The sequence below is a fragment of the Marmota marmota genome, unplaced genomic scaffold (genome assembly GCF_001458135.2).
Source record: "Marmota marmota marmota unplaced genomic scaffold, marMar, whole genome shotgun sequence".
Lineage (NCBI taxonomy): Eukaryota > Metazoa > Chordata > Mammalia > Rodentia > Sciuridae > Marmota > Marmota marmota.
The window spans coordinates 40450564-40457048 of NW_026000093.1; the positions used below are offsets into that span (position 1 = coordinate 40450564).

The 6485-nt window shown below is 38.0% G+C and overlaps 1 long non-coding RNA gene across 1 annotated transcript in view; it reads right to left on the reverse strand.

Moving 5' to 3' along the window:
- Nucleotides 1-6082, reverse strand: part of LOC125610511 — a 33144-nt gene extending 27062 nt beyond the window's left edge. Inside the window, exon 1 of the long non-coding RNA XR_007340502.1 lies at nt 4936-6082. This is a non-coding gene — a long non-coding RNA (uncharacterized LOC125610511). The remainder of the gene's footprint in view (nt 1-4935) is intronic.
- Between the last annotated feature and the right edge of the window lie 403 nt (nt 6083-6485).

Sequence of the window (6485 nt, forward strand, 5' to 3'; positions counted from 1 at the left end):
TCTTATGATTACAAACAGTATTCAGTTTCCAAAATAAATATTAAAATAGGTGTTTTAGCATGGAAGAGAGAAATTAACACCCAGCAGGCTGCTTGTGTTCAGTGGCATGCTGGAACGAACTTGTACAGGCTTGCAAGAGCCAATTTTATGCATCTTCTCTCAGCTCCATGTTCATTGACTTAATGAGAGTAGACTGAAATTGGTCATGATGACAGTAGTTACACCACAGAAATTGGCAAATACTAAAAGTCCGAGATTTTTTTTTAGGACAGTTTTCTGATAAATGCTTACCGGAACACCACTGCACACACATGCACACACATACACAAACACAGACATTTATATGTGAATATAAAGATACAAATATATGTTTATTTACATATGTATGCACTCACCTGTATACAAAACCTCTTAAGGAAAAGAAAGCTAAGCAATATAATATAGTGATTATTTCATTGGGCAGACTTTCTCTTTAGTAGTTACAAATATATACATAGTAAGTAGATGATAGATAATAAAAAGAAATATAATAAATAAAAAGTATTACTATTGATGAAAATAACAAAATTGGAATTAAAGCAGAAAATAGCTAAAAAATGTGTATCAGATTTCTATCGCTATAACAAATGCTGACATGACTTATAAAAAGAAAAGTTTTATTTTGGCTCACAATTTTGGAAGTTTCAGCCCGTAAGTGACTGGCCCATTGTTTTGGGACTGTGGTGACACATTGTGGTGGCACATCCTGTGGGGAATGAGTGTCAGAACAAAATCACTCACCTCAGAGTCAGGAAATGAGACAGAAAGAGAGAGAGAGAGAAAGAGAGAAGGAGAGAGGAGGTCAGGGTCCCACCATCCCCATCAAGGGCACAACCCTAGTGACCTAAAGGGCTCCTACTAGGTCCCTCCTCTGAAGCTCTACTGCCTCAAAACTGGGGACCAAGGCTTTAACACATGGGCCTTTCAGGGGCATTTATGATAAAAAAAATATATATATATATAGAAGAATTCTAGTGGCATTACTTAAAAGAAAGAAATATTCTTAAGCATTTCAAAATCTTGTTAAAGTAGGAAAGTAAATCAGTCTGCATCTAATACAACTGCACATTTCATCTGTAAAAAGGCAGATGCCCTGAAAATTTAATGGACTTACCTATGGTTATAAAACTAGAGGGACAAAGCCAGAATGAGACTCCAGTCTTCTAACTCAAGTTCCTAATAGGTGCATTCAACCTGTTGTGCTTCATTTTGTGACACCAAAATCACCAAATGAAAGGAATCAGTTTTTCCAGCAAATATTTATGATTATCATAACAAAATATTAGTTGCTTTACAGCTCTTTAATGGAGCAGAAATATATTATAGATGTTTCTTTAAGGTAACTCCCACAGATCCTTCCAAGTTTTGACCAGAGTCACCAGTACCTTCTAAATGGAAAAGTTCAAACATGAAATTTGAAATGTAAGGATGGTCAAAATGTTTTCTTTTACAAAATTTTTCCTGTAATTGGTCTTCCTCATTATTTAATGTCATCATAGGGATATAGTTTTCCTCATCTCAGAGAATTAAGCTGTTTTTAATCCTTAAGGAAGTTAGACGTATTGTAAGGTATGAATATGTCAAATTACCAATAAAAACATCTATCAGATATATGATGAATATATGAATTGCCTAATATTATCCAAAATATCCTTTTAATGGGATGCTTATCCAGGGACAGTTTACATTTTATAAACCACTAGATTACTAAAAACTTCACTCCAGGGGACAGAAGAAAGCCAACTTCCTTCTCCCCTACCAGGCAGCTCAGTGGCAATCCATCTTCACTGTTGACTAAAACCTCCATTCATTCACTAAAACTAAATTGAGGCTACAGTGCAAAAGAGAAGGGTGTTTTTTACAGCCAGACACACATTTCCAATTCAGTCACTTCATAACTGAACAACCTTAGAAAAGTTCCTCCACCACTTTGAGCCTCAGTTTCTTTGTCAGTAAAATGGAAATCACAGTACCTAGAATTAATTTTATTTGTTAGAATAAAAAAGAACATTTCAAAGGTATCTGATACAATATCTGGTATATAATAGATATTCAATCAAAGTGAGTTCCTTCTTCTTTCTCTTCCCACACCCTCCATTGACTACGTGTTGGAAATACATAAATTAATAAGTCATAATCCCTGAACTCTAGATATTTACAAATACAACAGGAGAAAAGATTTCTAAATGACTAATTTCCTCATAGTATGGCTTGGTGAAACAATTAGTATCTCACCAGGAAACATATGGTACCTCAAATTGGATAATTTGAGAAGGATCTAATAAAAGGACTATTTACAAAGGTGTAAGTATTGAGGAAAACCACAGGAAACACTGCAGTGTCCTAGAGCTGAAAACAGTGTGGCACAGACAGACCAGAAGAGCTAGGGTAAGAAACAGTACAAGCTTCTAGAAGGAAAGAATGGAAGAGTGTTGTGCTGGGGCTGCCTCAGGCCAGCTTGAGAGAGCACACTGTGCATCTCCTCCACGCTCCACTTTGGGTGACATCATACTGACAGCTTAAAATTGGTTATGATAAAAGACTTACACCTCAGAAATTGGCAAACACTACAAATCAGAACTTCCCCAACCCCTAAGAGGATCATTTACAAATACCAGCACATCTATTAATGTAACCTTTGTTGTAGGAACAATTCCAGGAACCCCACAGGATAGAGGAATAAGCTCCCCCAAATTACTTTCATTAGTCCCTCCATTATCCTGACAATGGCCAAACCCAACCAGAAGCCAGAGCTTCACAAGAATCCACTGATACCCTTTTTGGGTTGATCTGATTCATTCAGGCAAGCAAAGTGGGAGGGAAGAGAGAATGGATCTAGAGTTACAACAGAAGCCCAGGCCTGGACAATAGTGGAAGAGAGGGTAAAGATCAATCGATGTATTAAGGAAAGAACAGTAATATTCCCTGAGAAAATCAGGAGAGATAGAGAGAAGATGGGTCTTGAAAGAAGACTAGAGTGGACCAAATACAGAAGACAATAAAAGAAGAAAAAGAAAACCAAGATGGCCGACGCTACTGAAGAGCTAACATTACTAAAGACCAGCAAGGTGGAGCATAGTGTTCAAGTGGGGGTGACTGGGAATAATGGAGGATGAGAGTACAAAAATATATTCTAGACTCACACTGAAAAATATGTTACATGTTATCGACCTTTTTCATCCCCATGCCACTGTCCTCATGAAGACCACCAGCATCTCTCATCTGGATGAACTTAGTAGTCCCCTTGGATCCATTCTTCTCTATACTATAGTCAGGATGAAATTCCTAAGATGGATCCTATCTCTCCCCTCCTCTAAAATAATTAGTAGCTCCTTCTTGCCCTTGAAGCAGATCCCAGTTCCCTGCATAGTTTCAAGGCTTTTCTTACTCCAGCCTCTTCAGCCCCATCTTGAAAATCCACTCTCTACTCAACCAATAAAACCCACTCCCATAATTTCTAGCAGCAGCAGAGAATGGTTTCTCAATGACTAGAATGAGACAGCACCTCTCTCACCTTGCACTTGGCAAACTCCATCTTAATCTTCAGATCTCAGTCATAACACCTTTCCTTTGCTGACACATTCCTAGATTCCCCAGCCCACCCCAGGCCTGTCTCCTTCTCATGATATTCTATGCATACTCCTACCCTGGTACTTATCCTGAATTGCAGTTGCCAGATTCCTGTCTATCTCCCTTCTAAAGTCTAGGATCCTTGAAAAACAGAGACTATTTTATTCAACTTTATATCCCCAGTACCCAGTATAGAGTCTAACATATAGTGGGCTCTAAAAAATATTGACTGGAGGGGCTGGGGCTGTGGCTCAACAGTAGAGCACTTGCCTCACATGTGCAAGACCCTGGGTTCAATCCTCAGCACCACATAAAAATAAATAGGTGAAATAAAGGTATGGTGTCCAACTAAAACTAAAAAATAAATATTTTTTAAAAATATTGACTGGATAAATCTCTATCAATGAAATACTAGACACAGAGCTAGGAATTCAGGAAGATATCTTTGATGAAATATTCTTATAACTAACGTTGAAGGAGACCACTATTCAGTCACTATTAGTCCAGCTTAGGCTGGTTAAATTTCAGAATATGCAGCAGGACCATACCTTGGCATTGTAAGAAGCACAGACATAACACCATAAGACATCTCAAATAGCAGATACTATAAGCCTCAAGTGAGGTTTGTTGAGAAAAATTTGGAAGTAGAGAAGCAACAGGAAGCCTAGAATTCCTTGCACTCTTACAGACAGTATGGTTGGCTCTGTACAGTGGATATTTCATAGAATATGCTGCAGAAGTGAGATCTGTATCTCCATACTTCCAGAAATATTTATCAAGAAATGGAAGGAGAAAGTAGAGAACATGTGGGGACAACCTGACAAGGGAGCTTCTAGTCTTGGTATAGCTATACCTAGTGACCTTGTCTCCTCCTAATGAGCTAGCTCTCCACTAAGCCACCTTATAGGGCAGGAGACAGTCACCACCTTATAGGGCAGGAGACAGTCGCCATAAACTGACAAATGTGTGTTTTGCCACCTGTGACACTCCAACATGCTGACAGCTCAATAAGAAACATAGTTCAAGTGCACAAAACAGGAATGGCGGGCTCAAGGTCATAGTCCAACAATAGGCAGCAGATTCCACAAGCTCAGAAGTCTGGGAGGGTGAGGATGCCCCTTTCCCAGCACAAACCAGGGATAAAAACACTGAGGATGTTCTCCCAGTGCATATGGCAACAGTTCCTAAGTGATCTAAACATGGTTATATATTGCTGTGTGACAAATCAGCCCAAGTATTAGTGGCTTAAAACACCAGTAATTATTTTATTATATCTCATAGTCTCTCTGGATCATTATTTTGAAAGTCCTTAGATGCTTGTATCACCTCAAGGTCACTCCTGAGTTTATAGTCACAGGTTGGCTGAAACAGAGGTAGCTGGGCATCTTTGGATTCATGCAGTCTCAAGGCTTCTCCATGTGGCCTCTTCACCAAGGCTAGGTCAGTTTCCACGCAGCACATTGGCCTCAGGTCATTTTGATTGCTTAAGGATCCAGAGCAAGTATTCCCATGATCTATGGAAAAGATAGATTTAATGACCTAGCCTCAGAAATCCTATAATATAGTGACCATAAGTATGACCCCACTCAGATTCAAGAGAAAGAAATATGGACCCTTCCACTCAGAACACAATATTGAAAGAGGAGCATGTGGGATAGGAGATATTGCTGCAATCAAATGTGGGACATAGTCTGTCAAAAGCACCAAGAAGGTACTGGTGCAAAGAGGGCCTTAGTATCCAACTTCTACCATCTGTTTTTCATCAGTTACTCTTCTAATATAGTTAAGATCCCACGGGAAAGGGGAACAGGTTATATGCTTCCAACTTGAAAGTGAAATACCAGGAAGAGAGGAAAAGATTTTAATTCTCTTTGAAAAATATAGTAAGGGGTGTGTGTGGTGGGGGTGAAGAACACTACATTGTGGAGAACTGGAAAAGATGAAAATAAAGTAGGAGAATCAAATAGGATGCTATTCATCATCTATTGCTTCTATTCCAAGTATAACTCTGTTTTAAAGTGAGAAACTCAAGAGGTAACTGTGAGAATTAAATATATTACCTATAGTTAATATAGATAAGGTTCTAAATTCTAAGTACAGTACTGGGCATGTGGTAAATGCTTTATATACATGCATACATTTGCTATTATCATATTCTTACATTTAATATCCATGTGAAAGATGATTGGAAACTTAGACTAAGGAAATGAATAGATTTTAAATATTTACTACATGGAGGGTGAAAAGGGGGAAATCAAGAATGATTACTATACTTCAAGTTTGAGCAAATAGTTGGGTTGTAATGGATGAAAAACAAAGGCAGAAAAAACCCTCCCAGCCTCAGTCTCAAGCCTAAACATTCCCCAGGGCTTTCTTTCAAAAGCTCAGATGTGAAAGCTTGGAGAAGCTGTCAAGTTTCTCAAATGTTCAAAGATTCAATTTCATCATCTGTGAAGAGGAGATAACAATAAAGTGTAAATGTGCACTTAATTAATGCAAATTTGACTCTAAAATCTGAGCAAAAGACAGAGAATAAGAGTACGCATGAGCACAAGAGAAAAAATAGTTTAAATTATGTAACCATTATTTAAACCATTCCACTCAATCTCAATCAATGAGCAGAGCTCTAAAATGAACTTGATAAGGAAGAGCACAGTCTACTATTGCCTCGGTCAACTGGGCTCCCACATCCCTGTCCCACACAAGTTTGATTACAAAGGTTAAATATGCAGTTTTCAATTTGATACTGCCCTATAAAAACATATAACTGGAACCAGACATCCGTTGGTTGATCAAAACGCCATTGAAATTATTTAAAAAATTAAATATATGTATATCTATGAAATATATATACACATACATGCACTATAATTATT